Here is a 20,640-nt window from a genome sequence, read left to right on the forward strand (position 1 = left end):
CTTCCTGACTTCAGACTATACTACACAGCTACAGTAATCAAGACAGTATGGTACTGGCACAAAAACAGAAATATAGATCAATGGAACAGGATAAAAAGCCCAGAGATAAACCCATGCACATATGGTTACCTTATCTTTGATAAAGGAAGCAAGAGTATACAATGGAGAAAAGACAGCCTCTTCAATAAGTGGTGCTGGGGAAACTGGACAGCTACATGTAAAAGAATGAAATTAGAACACTCCCTAACACCATACACAAAAATAAACTCATAATGGATTAAAGAGGGCTTCCCTGGTGGTGCAGTGGTTAAGAATCTGCCTGCCAATGCAGGGGACACAGGTTCGAGCCCTGGTCCAGAAAGATCCCACATGCCTCGGAGCAACTAAGTCCATGTGCCACAACTACTGAGCCTATGCTCTAGAGCCCGCAAGCCACAACTACTGTAGCCCGCACACTTAGAGCCCATGCTCTGCAACAGAAGAAGCCACCACAATGAGAAGCCCACGCACCACAACTAAGAGTAGCCCCCGCTCGCCCCAATTAGAGAAAGCCTGCGCATAGCAACAAAGACCCAACACAGTCAAAATAAATAAATAAAATAAATTAATTTTTAAAAAGTGGACTAAAGACCTAAATGTAAGGCCAGACACTATAAAACTCTTAGAGGAAACCACAGGCAGAATACTCTATGACATAAATCACAGCAAGATCCTTTTTGACCCACCTCCTAGAGAAATGGAAATAAAAACAAAAATAAACAAATGGGACCAAATGAAACTTAAAAGCTTTTGCACAGCAAAGGAAACCATAAACAAGACAAAAAGACAACCATCAGAATGGGAGAAAATATTTGCCAACGAAGTAACTGACAAAGGATTAATCTCCAAAATATACAAGCAGCTCATGCAGCTCAATATCAGAAAAACAAACAACCCAATCCAAAAATGGGCAGAAGACCTAAATAGACATTCCTCCAAAGAAGATATACAGATTGTCAACAAACACATGAAAGGCTGCTCAACATCACTAATCATTAGAGAAATGCAAATCAAAACCACAATGAGGTATCACCTCACACCAGTCAGAATGGCCATCATCAAAAAATCTACAAACAATAAATGCTGGAGAGGGTGTGAAGAAAAGGGAACCCTCTTGCACTGTTGCTGGGAATGTAAATTGATACAGCCACTATGGAGAACAGTATGGGGGTTTCTAAAAAACTAAAAATGGAACTACCATAGGACCCAGAAATCCCACTACTGGGCATATACCCTGAGAAAACCATAATTCAAAAAGAGTCATGTACCACAACGTCCATTGCAGCACTAGTTACAATAGCCAGGACATGGAAGCAACCTAAGTGTCCATCGACAGATGAATGGATAAAGAAGAGGTGGCACATATATACCATGGAATATTACTCAGCCATAAAAAGAAACGAAATTGAGTTATTTGTAGTGAGGTGGATGGACCTAGAGTCTGTCATACAGAGTGAAGTAAGTTAGAAAGAGAAAAACAAATACCGTATGTTAACACATATATATGGAATCTAAAAAAAAAAAAAAAAAAAAAGGTTCTGAAGACCCTAGGGGCAGGACAAGAGTAAAGACGCAGACGTAGAGAATGGACTTGAGGACAACGGGAGGGGGTAAGCTGTGACAAAGTGAGAGAGTGGCATGGACATATATACACTACCAAATGTAAAATAGATAGCTAGTGGGAAGCAACCGCATAGCATAGCGAGACCAGCTCGGTGCTCTGTGACCACCTAGAGGAGTGGGATAGGGAGGGTGGGAGGGAGAAGCAAGAGGGAGGGATATGGGGATATATGTGTACATATAGCTGATTCACTTTGTTATACAGCACAAACTAACACAACAATGTAAAGCAATTATACTCCAATAAAGATGTTTAAAAAAAAAAGAATCAAATCAAACACACGTGAAATATGAAATAAGCAAAAATATCTTCCTACTATTAAACTCAATACTGACAACATAAAAAAAATTTTTTAAGATTTAACATTTCTGAATTATATTGGTTTTGTCACAATTAGCAAATTTAGTTTTATAAGAAGTCTGCATCTAGTTTATTTGTACATAATTAAATGAGATTCATAATAAAATTATCTCATCAACATTGGGGTTTATGAGAATTTCTCCCTTTGAAGAAGTCACACATTATTCATGTTTTAGTGTTTACCCCTTTTAACAAAATATAGGACATTATCATCTCGGTTAAGACATTATGTTAACCAATCAAACGCAAAGCTATTTCCTTGATCACACGCATCTTTGCAAATCTCAACTGAGAACGGGTGTGACAGGACAAGAATTATAGTTTCAAATACTAGATTCACATTCCCCAAAATCAAAATGTTTAAAAGAATCTTGTAAATGCTACCCAATTCCACAGCCACCAAGACCACTACTTTAAGAAAACTCATAAATGCAATTCAACCAAGCTTTATTCTCTATTTTATAGGCCCCAGATGGAATATCTTAAAAATCTGTGCATTTTAGAGTTGCGGTACACTGTTTTCTCCTGCAAACATGCTCATGATTGCTACAAAAAGTACTGTACTGAAAACCCAGATTCCAGTGATAAAAATACAATAATGAGGCCAACCTGTAGGGTAGAAGAAACAGATGAATTCTCAGAACTTACCTTAAAAAATATTTAAAACAACAACAACAAAAAAGTAAGACAAACATCTCCTTCCTCAAGCATTATTACTGTCACTGCTGATGACAGAAAGGAACTGCAGGACAAACAGCCAACAGTCAGCTGGAAAGGGGTGCATGCAGCCCCCCTTGTCATGTTCTGATTCCACAGCTCCTGGCTCCAGTTCTCTGGATCCCCCTCCACTGCTAAATATCAATGTTCAATAGTCACTTGAGGGCTTACCCTGGCCAGTGAGAAACACACCAGGGAGTGGCTGGGGTGTGACTTTCTCCAAGTCAAAGACTGGCATCTGATGATCCCATATCTATTCTTTTTCTTCTTTTGAAACAACGTGGGAATGGTACTTTATTGGCAATCTTCGAGGCTACCAATCCCAGTTAAGTGTTTATCTGCTCTGACCATACCTAAGCCCAAGAGAAAAATAGGAAAACTGGAAGAACAGACCTAAGAGTCAAACTCATTATTTAAGTACATATACATCAAAATTCTAGAAAGCACTGGGATTTCCCATAGATAGCAACATTTGTACTTTTGGTGGAAAATTATCAAGAAGAGTTATCAAAGGGTTCCAATAATAGACATCCCTTGCTTTTAAGAAGAAAAGCAAACTTATGTCAGTAAGTCTAGGTATGAAGTACATCTCATGCCTAAAAATAAATTTTATTTTCCTGGTACTAAAGTATGTTTCTATTGAGTCTAGGGAGATGAGAAGGAGAAAGGGGAGATCTCAAAGACACAAAATTGAAATCTAGGGCAAGAAAGTTAAGATGGTATTCAGCTGTTTGGGGATATGGGAGTTCATCCAAACATGCCCCCATCAGCTATTACATCAGTCACCTAACCTAACCAGTCTCTGTGATGGGAGCCAAGTCCTAACCAACTCAAGAACAACAACATATAATCAATTCTAGCTTATTCCCACACTTAGAGCCCCACAAAGTTCAATCCCTACTCATTTTATATTTGACAGTGTCTAACTCAGCCACATGGCAGTAATATTTTGCCACTATCGCTAACATAACAGCCATGGAAGCAGCGACAGCAACCGCTCACATCCAAGAAGCACCTACCAAGTGCCAATCACTCTGTGAGGACTCACTGAGGTGATCCCAGAGCCTAATGAGGTGCCATTCCCATTATACAGATGAGGAAACTAAGGCACACAGAGGCTATATCACTAGAAGACGGTGGAGTCTGGTTTTGACCCCAGGCACTCTGACTCCAGAGTTTACCCCAGTCTAAACCTGTATGAGCCACAGCCTGAAAACTCCCAGGTTAAGAAAATCCATTTACAGAAAACTGATTCATTCTCAACTCAATCGTTTCACTAATCTGGAAATTCCTTATGCTCAATTTACTTAAAATAAGGCGGAGAGGGCTTCCCTGGTGGCGGAGTGGTTGGGAGTCCGCCTGCCGATGCAGGGGACACAGGTTCGTGCCCCGGTCCGGGAAGATCCCACATGCCGCGGAGCTGCTGGGCCCGTGAGCCATGGCCGCTGAGCCTGCGCGTCCGGAGCCTGTGCTCCACAATGGGAGAGGCCACAACAGTGAGAGGCCCGCATACCACAAAAATAATAATAATAATAATAAGGCGGAGAGAGTTCTTCTGGTCCTACACCCATTTCTACTAAGTAGCGTATGAATGATAAAAAAACAAGAAATGATCTTCTTTGATTGGACGCAGCACTATATGTAGACTAATGATTTAAAGTGTTGCCAAGAACATCTGGCATATTCCAGTCACACACAGAATCTATCTGTTGGTAATGAGAATGAGATAAGGAACAAATAACGTAGCAAAGGTCAGCAGCAACACTCAATGATATGCTAATACAAGTGTCCAAATCATGATTGTATAGTGAGAAAGCAGGGGGCTGAAATGCCTTAGGTTAAAGCCAAAGATTTGCAAATAACTCAATTTCATTAGAAAATAAAGAGGAAAATTCCTTACAGGTTAAAAATTCCACTAGACTAAAGAATATATAACATCTGGGATCTCCCTGGAGGTCCAGTGGTTAAGAATTCCACAGGGGACGCAGGTTCGATCCCTGGTCAGGAAACGAAGATCCCACATGCCACAGGGCAACTAAGCCCATACGTCACAACTACTGAGCCCGCATGCCTCAACTAGAGAGAAGCCTGCACGCCGCAACAAAGATCCCACGAGCCACAACTAAGACCCGACGCAGCCAAAAAAATAAATAAATTTAAAATAAATTTTTTAAAAAAGTATAACATTAAAGAAAACCATAAGAAAGATATTACGATATGAAGCAAGATCTCTAAAATTTCAAGAATTTAATCCTGTATAAGCTAAATTAACCTGCTGACCTAAAAATATTATTTTAAAGCCATTTAATTGTAACATTAAAAATAGCATACAAATTAATACATATTAACCACTACAGATAAAACTACATTATAGACTTGGCTTATACGTGGCAATTAGAGAGCTGAACAGTATTCATTCTTGTTCTGTTTTTCTCTCCTTTCAAAAAAAAAAAAAAAAACTTACAGACAAGCCTCATCAATCATCAAGAGAGCCTGGCTCTGATATTATATGAGCTGTGTCAACCTTAATCAAATTGCTTGCCAGATCGTAGATAAGTAATGACTTGCTTAGGTTAAGCAAGGCCAGAGTTTTCCTTCTGTAGTATATACATCTCCAGAGTGAAAATAAACAGCCTCACACCTCTTACTGCGCGCTGGACTCTGCACTCTTACAACTCAGCCTTCACTCCAGCCCAAGAGGAGGGGCAAGATTTGCCTTTCAGAATATTATTTTTCTTTCTTTCCTTCTCAGTCTGGTCATCAAAACTACTTTTAAACTATCTCATTAAACAGCTAATGACTATTTTGATCTACACTGAAAGAACACATGAGCTATCTTTAACTGCTGTAGCATTAACATTTGTTGTAGCCAATATGATACAGTGATATAAAATGAAAAACAAATAGCTAACGATTGACAAAAGCGATACTAGAGGAATCACTTAAAGTTGCAAAGCTTGTATTCATTTTCTTCATTTTCTAACATATCCAAGAAAGTCAGATTAAGTGTTGACATCATCTGTCACGCTTTGGACACAGGGGCACCGTGGAACAAATGTTAAGAGAAACTGCGTTCAATTTGATTTTATATTTATTCCACGAGCAAAGACACAAATGTAAAATGAGATTTACTTCTAAAAAGCCCCCTTTGCTATTTTCCTTACTGTCATACAATTCGAAAGGGCTTTCAAACTTCACTTTCAGCTGGAATATACTATTAAAGAATTTCTAAGCATCAAGTACCAGCCTTAAAGAAATGCGTTAGAAAGCAAGGATCCCTGTGGCTAGAAAATAAAATAAAATAAAATAAAAAGACCTCTTTAAAGAGGAAAGAGTTTAAAAATACAAGACACCTGGGAGTCAATTTTACCTTGGGCAAAATTCACTTCACTATCTCAATATCTTCCATTAGGTCAATAGAATCTAGAATGCAGAGTTTGTGGTTTACAAACGTCAAAGACAAAACAAAACAGGGAATTCCCTGGTGGTCCAGTGGTTAGGACTCGGTGCTTTCACTGTTCTGGGCCTGGGTTCGATCCCTGGTGGCAGAACTAAGATCCCATAAGCCGCACGATGTGGCCAAAAACAAAAACCTTAGAATTTAAGAATGTGCAATTATAACTTAAATTAAGCTTAAAAAAGAAAGGGACTTCCCTGGTGGTCCAGTGTTAAGAATCCATCTTGCAATGCAGGGGACACCGGTTCAATCGCTGGTCAGGGAACTAAGATCCCACATGCCACGGGGCAACTAAGCCCGCACGCCACAACTAGAGAGAAGCCCTCACACTGCAAGGAAGAACCCGTGCGCCTCAACGAAAAATCCCGCGTGCTGCAACTAAGACCCAATGCAGCCATTTAATAAATAGATACTTTTAAAAAAAAAGCTTGAGAAGAAAGACTATAGTTTCAAATTATCGGCAGAGATATTTTAAAGATCACCCAACTTTGAACTACATTAAAACTCTTGTATGTGAAACCAATGCTCGATCATTATTGTCTTCATGATTTCCATTCTCATGAAAATTTTACCGTCTCATACATTATTGTAAACAGAAAAAAAAAAACTTGTAAAACACTCTGCAAAGTACAAAGGACTCTATAATATTATTTAAGAAATGATGACAATTAGAAATAAAGGATAGGAGAAAATTATTTCGTATATGGAATAAAAAGAACCACAAGACAGGAGTTGTAACTGACCTAGCAACTCCTCAGCTAGGAGCCGAGTGAGCATGGGGAGGGTCCTGGTTCCTTCTGTGCCTGTCTGTGCATGCAATGCCAGACAGGACAGTCTTTCCTTTCCCAATCCTCTGGAAGCATCATTCTGATAAGTCTGCAGGGCACTCAAACAGACAAGGGCCCTGCTTTACCTAAGCAATACTTCACTCCTTTGTCACCATATTATTTATCGTTAAATTGCCCAAGTATACCTGTAGTACAGTCCCTCTAGGTGAATCAGAGACAAAAGATGCTAGTATTTCTCAGTGAATTAGAAAGGACTTTTACACGCGAGTGGGGACTCTGTTTGCCTAGGAAATGTCAAGTGAAGGGATTCTTTTTCCAGAAAACTCACATTCCAACATGAAGGGGGAAAAAATTCTTAATTGCACAAATGAAAAACTCAAAACTCAGTCTCTCATTCTTAGTCGTTGAAGGCCTCAGGAGTTTAATATGTGGTGCCTGTTAATTTGATTCCATGACCAGCTGACATCTACAATCACAACTAATTAAGTATTCTGTGTATGTGTACAACACCCAGCTGAGAAAACATGGATCTGATCAAGGGTTAAAGTCTTTGTTCTACATGGCCAATTGTTTCCTTATCTTTTTCCTAATAATCTACCTATCTGGAAGAGAAATCCCAAAAGAAGTAAAACACTGACAATTTTTCTTTAAAACAATTTCTACTGTTATTTTGCTGTGGGGTGGGATATAGCCTGAACTTCCTAGGCTCACATTTAGAAACCCACTTTGGGAGTTAGCTATAAGACTCTTATTAACATTATTAAGATGTATCTAGTCAAATCCCTGAGCTAAAATTTGTTTGATGCTGCAAAAAAATGGATATCAAATCTCTGCACAAGCTGTACTGTATGATTAAAAACCTCACCATGGCTGCTGTCACAGTGACAAATGTGTAATTATTTTAAGACCTAACCACTGTGACAATAGCTCTTTTAAAATGCATCCTTAAACACAAAAGAAATAACAAATAATGACAATTTCATTTCCAAACCTAATAGGAGACCACAGTTAACAACCCATCTTAGAATGACTCAAAATTGGCTTTAGTTAGCCATGGGGTTAAAAAAAAAAATCTTTTGCTCTAAAATGTATGATGAAAATTATATGAAAGAGCTTATATAGGTCTACAGTCAAAACATGAATAACTTAATGACTAGAGCTTGGAATTAGGAACTCAGGGTAGAAGTTTGATCTATCTGTATTTGTTTTAATTTCAAAAAGGACTCAGCCATAGTAAAGGAAGTGTGCCTGATAGTCAATAAATAGAAATCAAAAGAAACGACAGCGATCAGAACCAATTCTAATCAGATCATAATATGACTTGAAAATATGTTATTCAGTTGAAGTAAATATGCAGAATTAGGTTTAAAATCTACTTTAACCCATTAGTACTATAATCCTCCTTACTGTAGAACAAATCTTAAAATTTCATTTTGGAAGAACATCCAAGACTTAATGGAAGAAACACTAAAATGGCCTTGTTTAAAAAGTGATCACAGGGCCTCCCTGGTGGCGCAGTGGTTGAGAGCCTGCCGTTGCAGGGGACACAGGTTCGTGTCCCGGTCAGGGAGGATCCCTCATGCCGCGGAGCGGCTGGGCCCGTGAGCCATGGCCACTGAGCCTGCGCGTCCGGAGCCTGTGCTCTGCAACGGGAGAGGCCACAGCAGTGAGAGGCCCACATACCGCAAAAAAAAAAAAAAAAAAAAAAAAAAAAGTGATCACAGTAAGAAGAGCCCAAAAGGTAAATTATGGGCGCAACACAATGGTAAGACCAGTGTGGTTCTACTCAGGAGTTTTAATAATATGTTAAGAACCATAAAAATATCTTCTCAGGATTTAGCAGTCCCAAGATCTACTGGAACAACTGCTCAGATGCATGGAAACCAAATTGAAATCCTGGTACATGAGCTGTCATTAAATCATGGCAATATCTAAAAGCCTAATTAGACTAATTTCACAACAGGAGTGAACAGGCCAGGAGGAAACACTAGCTTAAATCAAATGATGTTACTTTACTGGTGTTTATAAAGAGGAATAATTAGCACCTTTCTTACAAAACTGTACAACCGCGTTCATAATCACATTCAGACAGTCCCCCTCACATGACCATTTTAACAGCCAATTAACAAACTTTTTCAATATATTGCAAGCTATGGAACACCAACTGAAGTAATGAAGCTTAACTCCACTTCATAGATGGGGATTCCTCATACCCACTCTCACAACCTCATACTCACCAATCTGGGAGGAAGTTTACTGAAATAGAGACGAGTGACTAAACAGTACATCTGTTCCAGCTGAAACTATGTTCACTCCTTCTTATTGCCTGTTATTCACTGTGCTATTTTGCTGCACACACGCCCTGAGGCCAAAACCATGAAAATAAGCCAAAATAAATGGGCAAGAAAAATCTTATCCCTAGCTTAGGATGCTATTTTTCTTTTTATTGTAATAAAAGAGGCTGCCAAATTCTGATGTCACTACAGTAATTTCACAGCCTGATAAAAGTAGTATTTTATCCGTTAGACATTCATCCCCCTTGCGAATTTCACCTCCAATCAGACAGTGTGTACAATTACTCACTAAACAGACTTCAAATGATAGTAAAATAGAAAATACTAATTACTGTTATTCTGATACCTAAAAAGCCAATAACTGTCAGAAATTTCCCTGGCAAGAGACAGAAGGCAGAATGTACTTTTTAATACCTAGATATCCAGGAAAACTCCTCTAATACTACATATTTAAAAAACAGACAAAACATGACATCAGCTCTCTGGGCACAAACTAATGTAGCACAGAATGAAAATATGCATTTTAAATATGTAAGATGTTTGGCCAGCATTCCAGTAATAATGTAACAATAGATGTCCTAGTATCTTCAATATTTAACTATTTTTTTCTTTATCTAAAGCTTTTTTAACCTTCATTACTTGAAGCTGTGATATGCCTGAACTTGACATGCAGAGTCACTGATTTCACTGGATTTTTTTTTTAACATCTTTATTGGAGTATAATTGCTTTACAATGGTGCATTAGTTTCTGCTTTATAAGAGCAGAGTTGTGTGTTGAAATCATTCACGGGTCTAGAGGTGACAGTTTAGCAACTCACTATTCAGTGTGGTCCACCCAGTGTCATCAACATGATCTGGAATCTTGTTAGAAAGGGAGAATCTTGGGATTCACCCACAACCTACGAAATCAAAATCTGCCTTTTAACATTCCCCCCACCCCCGCCCCAAGAAATTCAAATGCACATTAAAGTTTGAGAAGCACCACTTTAGGACTCATACGTTCGGGATATTTGGGTTTCGTATTTGTTAGGCACAGGGCAAGGAAAGGGGTGAGAGGGGATACATACAAGGGAAAATCACATTGTCTGTCCTTAGGGATTAAGATAAGGATGAGAGAGACACATACAAAATGATGACACAACATCAGCACCACGAGAGACATGTTCCCAGACTGCAAGAGAAAAAGCAAGGTAGGTGGAGGACGGCAGAAGCACCAGGTAGGTAAAGACCCCTGTGTGCCCTATTAAAGACCTGGGTTTTAATAAGGGAGTCAGAGCCTTTGAAGAAACTGATGTTAAGGAGAGCAGTCACACGATCAGTTTTTTTTTTTTTTTTTTTTTTTCTGTACGCGGGCCTCTCACTGTTGTGGCCTCTCCCGTTGCGGAGCACAGGCTCCGGACGCGCAGGCTCAGCGGCCATGGCTCACGGGCCCAGCCGCTCCGCAGCATGTGGGCTCTTCCCGGACCGGGGCACGAACCCGTATCCCCTGCATCGGCAGGCGGACTCTCAACCACTGCGCCACCAGGGAGGCCCACACGATCAGTTTTATGTTTTTGGAAGATCATTCCTCTGACAAAATGTAGAAAAATGGATGATGTGGAAGCGGGGAAAACCAAGAGAGGAGACAAGGGAGGTGAGGTGGCAGCATTTTGATAAGGAGTCACGAAGATACTTCTTTTGTCTCACATTTTGTCTCATCTTCTCTGATCCCCTTCCCCAAATTCGAAAAGGAAGTTGGAAGGGTAAGGTAACGGTGACAGAGAAGAGAGAGAGCCACTCAGAGGTTACAAGAGGCTTCAGACGGTTGTATGGGTATACGTCAATACAAAACAGACAAAACTCATTATATTTTTCTGCTTCATAAAATAGACAAAATATTATTTTGGTGATTCGGGATTCTATACTCCCTTCAATCATTCTAAATAGCAATTATTAACATAAATTATTAACATATATCTAAAGACACCAGATGTGTACCTGGTTATAGTAAATAACCATGGACTCCAGAAAAGATCCTGAATACAGCTTTGTTGCTTGGATAAGTCACTCATATCAGCCTTTCTCCCTCCGTGAGTTATTTCTCTCTTGAAATTCAAGTGTGGAAAAATTGGGGTGGAGGAGAGAAGGTAGAGAGACAAGAGATACATTTATTTATTTTTACTTTACATATAATTTGCTGTAGGAGTGCATAAATAACTCGGCCAACAGAGGGGCTTCAAGTAAATTCAGGTGTGTACCTACCTAAAATGGTAGCAAATACTATACTTGTAAAGTGTTTTCGCTTCTGATACTGATAGAATTTTGGAAAGGTCCCTGTTCTCTCTTTAAGTAAAAAAGAAAGAATAGTTGACATTTACTTGTTAGTGATAAACTAAATTACATTTAACGTGAAAAGGGTCAACAAGAAGAGGCATTCCTCAACTTTAAACTAGGGAGAATTTGAGAAAATTTATTTATCCAGTGGTCGTTTGGAACTTTTTTTACACATTTTCTCCCTCCAAAATTAGGTACGGTAGTCCCCGGCTTATCCACAGAGGATGCGTTCCAAGGCCCCCAGTGGATGTCTGAAGCTGTGGATAGTACTGAACCCTATTTATACTATGTTTTTTCCAACACATACATATCTATGATAAAGCTTAATTTATAAATTAGGCACAGTAAGAGAGTAACAATAAAACAATTTTAACAATATGCTGTAATAAAAGTTACATGAGGGCCTCCCTGGTGGCGCAAGTGGTTGAGAGTCCGCCTGCCGATGCAGGGGATGCGGGTTCGTGCCCCGGTCTGGGAGGATCCCATATGCCGCGGAGCGGCTGGGCCCGTGGGCCATGGCCGCTGAGCCTGCGCGTCCGGAGCCTGTGCTCCGCAACGGGGGAGGCCACAACGGTGAGAGGCCCGCATACCGCAAAAAAAAAAAAAAAAGTTACATGAAAAAAAACTAAAAAATAAAAAAAAGTTACATGAATGTGGTCTCTCTCTCTCAAAATATCTTATTGTACTGTAATCACCCTTCTTATGACGATGCTGATGCTGTGAGATGACAAAACACCCACTGGATGAGATGAAGTGAGGTGACTGATGTGGACACTGTGACGTAGCCTTAGGCTCCTATTGACCTTCTGATGATACGTCAGCAGGATCATCTGCTTCAGGTGATCCTGGATCACCGAGGCAGGACGAAGTGAATGGCTGGATGTCAGGAGCAGAACAACGTTGAAGGTTTGGGGAACTCGGGAGGGATGGCACGGGATTTCATTACACTACTGAGAACAGTGCACAACTTAAAACTTATAAATCATTTCTTTCTGGAACTTTCTGTTTAATATTTTTGGACTGCAGTTGACCTCAGGGGAATGAAACTGCAGCAAGAGAACCCTGGGTTAAGGGGGGACTACTGTATGTGGTGGTTAAGTAGCACAGCTCCCCCACAAGAGCCTGTTTAGTGGACTTAAAAGGCAAAGGCCCTTGGAGGTCACGTGGTCCCAACTCTCACCCAAGGAAGAGATTCTTACCGCACCATCTTTTCCATATGCCACTACAACACATCTAGTAATAAGGAGCTCATGCCTCTTCAAAGGAGCATTTTCCAAACATGGGGCAATTTTATTTGTCAACAGTTCTTCCTTCTTTTGAAACAAAACCTGAATCTTTGGAGTGCCCCTCTGGGACAAAAGATGAATCTCATATTACTCTTTCACCCCTCCCACCCCCATTGAAGTCTTGGCCACTGGTGCTCTGAATTAAGAGAAAAGGGGACAACTTGCCCCCTCTGGAGTCCAGAGGAACCCATCCTGCACATGGCTGTATGTGAAGAATGACCTTGTGTCAAGAAGCTATGAATAATAAGATTTAATAAAATTACAAATGCTGAAAAAGACAATGTCTCCGACGAGAGAAGTGGCTTGTGTTCAAGCAGAACATCCAGAAAATCCTTCATCAACATTTCCAAGAACAGAAATATGATGATGGCAAGCTATTAACCTCAACCGCAGCCCCTTTCAAAATGAAAAACAAAAAACACACTTCTGATTCATCAATATCACCTTGTATTCTTGTTTCATTGTTTAGTGAAATAAATTTTATTTAGCATATTAGGGAATCCCAACAACACAAACAGAAATTCCAAACATATAAGCACAGCCTGACAGCAACCGTTCAGAAAGTTAGTAGCCAAAATTCTTCCTCCTGATATAAATGTAAGGTCCCATTCTTCAAAATTTTCCTGTAGTATAACAACATCCTTGCTCCATTTTCTTCCACTATTGGTGGATTTTTTTTTTTTCCAGAACACACTGTGTTGTTTTGTTTTCTTCTTAGGGAATATTGTGCTTATTGCTGAGCTAGTGGTTACTTCTGTACCATTCTAAGTATTAAATCCTAAGCATGAAGGTTATAAGCTACCTTAGGTGGTCCTTCTCTCTTTTGAGGCTCCCTCCCTTTGCTTCTAAAAACACACACACACACACACACATAAAATGAATGCAGTTATCAAAAGATTTGGTTTATGGAACTGTCACTGAAGGTGATTATATTACCTTCAACCCAACTTTATGTATAAAAAGAAGGTCATGGTTATTTTTCTAAGATAGTGACTGGGATCTGATTTTCTAATAATTTAGGAAGAAATGTTGTTATTTTCTTGTTTTCTCAATGACCACATGCTCAATGTGCCAACAAAATGAACTACTATGAATTTCAAAACAGGCAAAAGACGCTAAAACAATTTAAAAGCATAAATTCCTACCGTACACAGTAACAGAGATGGGCCTTGGACATAACGAGCAGTGCGAGAAACCAGATATAAAAGAGTATTTATCGTATGAGTCTACCTTTATAAAGTTCGGGAACAGGCAAAACTCACGTACGGTGAGGCTAGTCCAAATGGTTGTCGTCTGCTGGGGGTGGTGGGCTAGTCTGGGAAGGGGCACCAGGGAGCCTTCCACAATGAAGGAAATGTTCTACATCTTGATCTGGCTAACGGTTACCACACATGTGCATATATGACACTTCATCTGGCTGTTCACTGAGTATACATTAACTGTACACTTGTGTACGTTTTTCTATTATACCTCAATCAGGAAAAAAATTGCAACATATTGTTTCCAAGTGCCTTTTAAGTTTCAATTGCAAAATGAAGAAAACTGTAGCATACTGAAACTATAGCAGTTCCACGTGCCCACACTATTACTAACTTCAGAGAATTCCTCATTATTTAATCTTCAAAAGAAATCATTTCTGGATCAAAGTAACAGACTAACATGTACAGGAGGAGTTACTTAAAATAGCAGCAGCCAGCATTCATAGAGGTTTTACAATGTGCCACGCACTTTACTTTCAGTATCTCATGTAATCCACACAACAGCGGTAACAGATACTATGGTTATTATCCTCATTTCAGCAATGAGGAACCCAAGGCTTAGGTCAAGATCACTGCCCCAGCTCACATGAATAAAAAGAGATGAGCTAGTCTATGTCAAGAATAGCTGAAAAGCAAGCTATATGTTTACATTAGGGCAATATAAAAATTTTGTAACAAAACGTAAGCAGAATATATCTAAGTTCAGTAACATAACCTGTGTGTTTTTCCCCCTCTCAAGTAGGATGTAAGGAACTTCACAGTTCCTTAATTCTATGGTTAAAAGCACATCACTGGTTCTCAAGAACTGAAGTCCTGACTCACATTCCAACTGATATGTAGCAGAACAAAATGTGCTTTGGGGTAGTTTTTCGTTATCTCTGGCCATCAAAATACATCACACAGCAAAGTGCCTGAACAACTGTGAACCGAGACAGGCCCAATGTTAACTTTAGTGTTTACTCCCATTCATTCCAGAGTTCTTTCAATCTGGCCATACTACTAGAAGGCAAGCCCAGGATGAAGGTGGGAAAAAAATTAAATATTCTCTAAAAGGCTTCTTTATCTTCTAAACACTTAGTATTGTAAGGAGAATCTGGTAGAGGACTGCACGGGAATAGGATGGAGAGAAGTGTGACACACAAGATGATTTTAATCAGAAACAAAATACATCAAATTAACCATCAAATAGGCTACTGCACTCTGCACTAGTTGAAAACTACAAGCACTGGAATTCACATTCATTTTTAACTATTCTCAGAAGAGGAAAATCAATTAACTAGACCATCCAAGATTCAGAACTGCTCTTCCTTGAAAAGTACACAAGAATCAAACTGGGCTCATATTCTGAGGAATGTCTGTATCCAAAAATTATTCAGGGGCAGGGGAGGTGGGGCAGGGAGAAGAAGACACGCTGATGTTTCTCAAAAATTTTGCTCCAAAGATTTTACAGGATATTTTTGGTAGATATATTTTCATTTACGCACAGCTGCTGGCAAGTCTGCAAAGCGATGCCTTAACAAATACTAGCAATCAGAAAGAATTCTTCAAAAGACAACAGAAAAGAGAGATACCCTAAATGAATTTAAATTCTGTAATAATAATGTTACAAAAACACAAGAAAAGTCATATAAAAACAAAAGAGCAAACTCAAATATGCCTATTCAAACAAGCATTTCATCTCTGCAAAATACTTTGCTTCACAGAAAAGGCTGATTTTGCTCTGGGTTGAAAAGTTATTAAAACAATAAAAGCAGCCCTTACAGGCAAGACCTAACTGTAACACGATTTTACATATTTATCAAAAGATCATTCAGAGAAAACTTACCAGTCTGCAACGTGTATATGCTTGTGCTTCGGAGGCAAAGCAGAAAAGTGACTTTCTGTACTTACAGCGGCGTGCACTTCAGAGTAAAGACACATCACCACGGTTGTGCTTGTAAGAAAGTCCTGACCAGCAATCTGCCTTTGGGTTGGGCTCTTCGCTTACAAGATAAGCTGTTAAGTCCTGTCTTGATTTTAGATCTGCTAACATATGGAGTCTTCTAATGTAGCCTCTCTCCGCCCACCCGCCACCCTCCCCCCCCCACCACCACCACTCGGCTCCCCTCCCTTTCCACACACGCACATACACACATACAAAAAAGGCACTGCAGGGCAGAAATTCCTCAGGTGCTCGCTAATGGAATTCCCAGGGTCTTGGAGCCGCTTCGGGGATCAAGAGATCTCATCGCCCCTGCTGGGGTAAGGAGCAGCAAGTCTGTTCCATTTAATCAAATACAGAATGAATTTTCAGCTCTATTCACTAGCTTGTCTCCAGGGCTCTCAAAAGGCACCAGGCAGCTAGAATCACACACATGTGGCTCTTTTAGGCAAGTATAATTAGTTTGATTTTAAAAAGCCACATTAATAATATCACCTCAGGACCATTATTCAGGGGACAGATGACAATGATACTGTATGTTTTAAGCCTGACAATGGGGGAAAGAGCACGAACAATGAGGGAAAACTTGAAGGATTAAAACAAAAACAAAAAAAAACCCCAACAGCCAGTTTTTCATTTAATTGTAATCCAATATTTTTAAAGTAACATTAAGTATATTCCATATACCATCTCTTAATTGCAATTGAAAAGAATCAAGTAAAGCCCTCCTCCCCATTCTCTTGAAAATGAGTTAGTACCATATACACAACAAAAATTTATAAATGGAATGTTTATAAATCAATGAAATGTCTACAATATAAAAATTCAATAAAAACAATAAAGCATTCTCTAATTCAAGTTAACAAAATTTCTTGAAAAAAGCACCCATCAAAAACCACAGAAGAATCAAGTCCTTCAGAGCAATCTATTTAGCAACCAGACTCCAAATTCCCTTTCTAATCTAATTAGTTTCTATTAAGTAGTAAGATCATATATCTAAAGAAAGGCTATCTCTAGACAGCTCATCTTCTCTTGCGATGTGTTGCCTTATCTGCACTCCTACATAGTACAAATGCTAATCACAAGGCAGTGGCTAACGTAACGATGTGTTAAAACTAACAGATTTTTCACTTAATTAGTTTTAATTTCCTATCTCCAGCCTGATTTCACAACAATAATGTTTAATTCCTGAAAGCATTTCTCCAGGATTTTACTTAGGAACAATACCAATTTTTAGTCTAAATGCCTGCATAAGAAACATTTCTAGAGAAGACACATTTTACTTCAACTTACATTTTGACAAAACCATAAATGAAATCATCCACAAAGTCATGAAAGCACACAGGCAAAGAGGAAAAATAAGAAGAAAGCACAAGAGCTAGTCAACAGGTTTTACCTGACCTTTTTAGAGCCCAGCCCTAAGGCAAAAGTTCTTAATCCAACATAAAGTCTTCCTCTTTATATACACCTTGAAGATGGGGGCAGAGGTGGGGGAAGTCCTATCTTAAAGTGAACTTAATTCCTCCCATGCACAGTCAAGCCACCTGCAAAGAAGGCAAGGAGTAACACTGACTTAGAAGCCAACCGACACAAGCTAGATCAGCATGCTCCAAGTCCTAAGGGTTCTCTGTACTTCCCGGCTGGAGAGTCAAAGCTGTTTAAGTACTTTCCACAGAAGAGGAGGTTGATGAGAACCATGGCAATCAATCAAAGCATCGCAAGTGAGCTACTACACAAACAATAGCGCGGTACCTCTAGTAACTGATTTTCCTGGTTGACTGAACTATTCAAACGAAGACAGATTTCCCAAATACTATATCCGAGTTTTTGCATGAAAGTTAAACAATATACACTTGTGTGTTTTTTATAGAAATATAAATGTGTCTGCTCCACACTGCCAAACACACACCCAGGTCACGTCTTTAGAAAATGAAACATTTTTTCTCCATCCTTCTCATATAATTTCAAGTATGAGGTAGTTCATTTCAACATGTGCAAAACAGAAACTACAGTATTTGGTGCCTCTCTGGGTTCCTAAGAATGCTTTCTAGTTAAGCACTAACTTAAATTTTACAGTTTTCTGGAGTTTTCTTTCATCTTGTCCTAAAAGTTGAAGTACCCCCGCATTTTCAGCTAAAATAAACTACCCCCAAAAAATGAGCTATGAAATGTAATAGAACGTTTAATTATACCGAGAATAAATCCATTTCATTCTCCAGCCTCTTCCCCACCCTTTCCTAGTAGACACCGTCCACTAGGTATTCCAAAAGTCAGCTGGAGAATCTGTGGGTTGTGGCATCAGTGAGGCATGGAATCAGAATTGGCCTCTTTCATCTTTACTGGCCACTGGCCTGAGACTAAATCTCATGTTACCTTTTAGTCCTATCTTCTGTTTCTCAAGGTGTCTGATTCAGGACACAGAGGTTCTGTTAATGAGGTTCCCTCAATTCTAGATCTCAACTGGAAAGCAGCCTGCCCTTAAGGCACCTGCCACCCTCTGGAGTCCGGACTGGGAAAGGCAGGCATTCTGGAGAAAGCTCCTTTTGGAGAGCTTTCCACCTGATTTGGTGGGGTTGGGAGAACAATGAAGGGAAAGGCGAGAGAGCCTCTCTAGCCCCCTCGGTGATTTATTACTGAAGTTCCTAGATGTGGAGAGAATGCAACAAAGGTCTGGAAGCTGCAGAGTGAAATAAATAGCGAGCTGTAATGCATTTAGCAAATGATAATGCAATCCACAGAAATCTATACAGAGGAGAAGGAAAAATACGCTCCCTGGGGCTGGGAAGTCACTGAGTCTGTGAAGGCAGAGAAAGATACATTGCGCAGGAAATTTCTCTTGATTCTCCCTACACATAAATCACTGTCTCTCGCGGGCGCTCTGCGGGGATGGAGGTTGAGAGAGGCGAGGGACCCCGCTCCCTTGGGAAAACGTGACGGCGCCCCGTGCTCTCCGCTATGCTGCATCTCACCTGCCCCAGCAGATCATTGTCAAACAGATTTAATCATGTCACTGACACCTCACCCCGCCTCCTCCCACGAGGTGGCTCAGAGTTCCCGAGGACTGGGGACGTAGGCGCTCCCCACTGCGCATCAGTCAGCTGCCCTCCCCAGACCCCGCACGCAGCCTGGACCCCCACGCCCTCCCGGGCACTCCGGCCAGCCCGCCCCCGGACCTCCAGCTCCCAAGCCTCGTGGCGCCCAAGCCCGGTGTCCCCAGGCCACCCCTCCCGCCCACCCTTAGGTGGGACCCCACCCCCGCACCTCTAAGCAGGGCTGGCTAAGCCCCCAGACCTCCTGAGCGGCAGCCGGCTCCGAAAGCCACCCCCAGGTCATCCCCCGCGCGCTGGCGGCGGCTACGGCGGCTACGGCGGCAGCGGCGGCTGCGATCCGAACGGGCCCCTCCATGCACCGGGCAGGGCAGCGGGAGGGCGCGGCGCCTCGCACGCCGGGGCGGGGGCGTGGGGGCGGGCGGCGCCGGGTCCCAGTCTCCTCACACCGAGCCGCGCGAGCCGGGCACCCGGGACTCAGGGGAGGGGAGCCCGGGGGGGGCGGAGTCACCGGGGCGCGCCCCCGCGGCCGCGCTCCTCCCCTCCAAGGCGCGCGGGCGCGTAACCCGGCGGGCGCTGGGCCAGCGAGGAGCACGCGAGGAGGTGGAGGAGGGAACGCGGCCGCGGAGGCCGTAGCTCCCCGACGGCCCGCGCCCCGCCGGAGGGTGCGCGCGCAGCCTGCCAGATCAGCGGCGTGGGGGGGGGGGAATGGGCCGTACCAACGTGCAGGGGGGGGCGCTCTGTGCAGGTCCTTCTCCCAGTCCCCCTCCTGTTTGCTCTACGAGAGAGCTCCCCCAGGAAAGGAGAAGTCAGTCTCTGCTTTGGTTTAGGATGGGTGAGGATGAGCGGCCTTAGCAGTTCCCGGAGTTTCCCATAATGCCTTCATTCCCTTTCCCCTCACCTTTACTTCCCCGGGAGAGGCGGCATTTGGGGCGGGTCCACTACTGGTCTACACATTCCCCCGTTTCCCCGCCCAGGCCCGGCCCCTCACCCCTCCACCAAAGTAGTGTGCGAAGCCAGTCAGTCCATCCATTCTCTTGGCTCGTACCTAGTATCTGCTTTGTGGTTCCAGCTTCCCGCTTTTGATACCTTCGCTTTTAAACCACTTTCAGTGTTTAGATTCTTAGGCAGTTTCCTCTGATTCCCATCACACCCGCCCTGCATTCACATACACGCAGGCAGGTAACAAAACTTCTCAGAGACTAGGAGAGGCTCAGTGTCGCCTGGTGCAACCAGCACGACCTTTGGCCCCAGAGTCTTCCCAACTCGTCCTTTGGATGTGCCCCAAGTGATCTGATCTCACTGAATTTCAGTTGTTCAAACAGAAAAAGGGGGAAATAATTTCTGTTTAAAAGGTTGTTGTGAAGCATAAATATGATACTTAGTGGAAAGCACCTGCCACTGCATGGACATTTGGGACTGTGACTTCTATATACTACTACTACTACTACTACTAATTATTATTATTATTATGATTATTATTATTATTAGCAGTTAGTTTATTTTTTACCATCATCATCATTACTTACTATTTAACT

At 41.4% G+C, this 20,640-nt stretch overlaps 1 protein-coding gene across 1 annotated transcript in view; it reads right to left on the reverse strand.

The window, feature by feature from the left end:
• CDON (cell adhesion associated, oncogene regulated) overlaps positions 1-19,449 on the reverse strand; it is a 98,956-nt gene extending 79,507 nt beyond the window's left edge. Inside the window, exon 1 of the mRNA XM_060103793.1 lies at positions 19,317-19,449. The gene's annotated coding sequence lies outside the window, so the exon portion shown is untranslated. The remainder of the gene's footprint in view (positions 1-19,316) is intronic.
• Positions 19,450-20,640: the final 1,191 nt, after the last annotated feature.

The sequence above is a fragment of the Mesoplodon densirostris genome, chromosome 7 (assembly GCF_025265405.1).
Source record: "Mesoplodon densirostris isolate mMesDen1 chromosome 7, mMesDen1 primary haplotype, whole genome shotgun sequence".
Classification (NCBI taxonomy): Eukaryota; Metazoa; Chordata; class Mammalia; order Artiodactyla; family Ziphiidae; genus Mesoplodon; species Mesoplodon densirostris.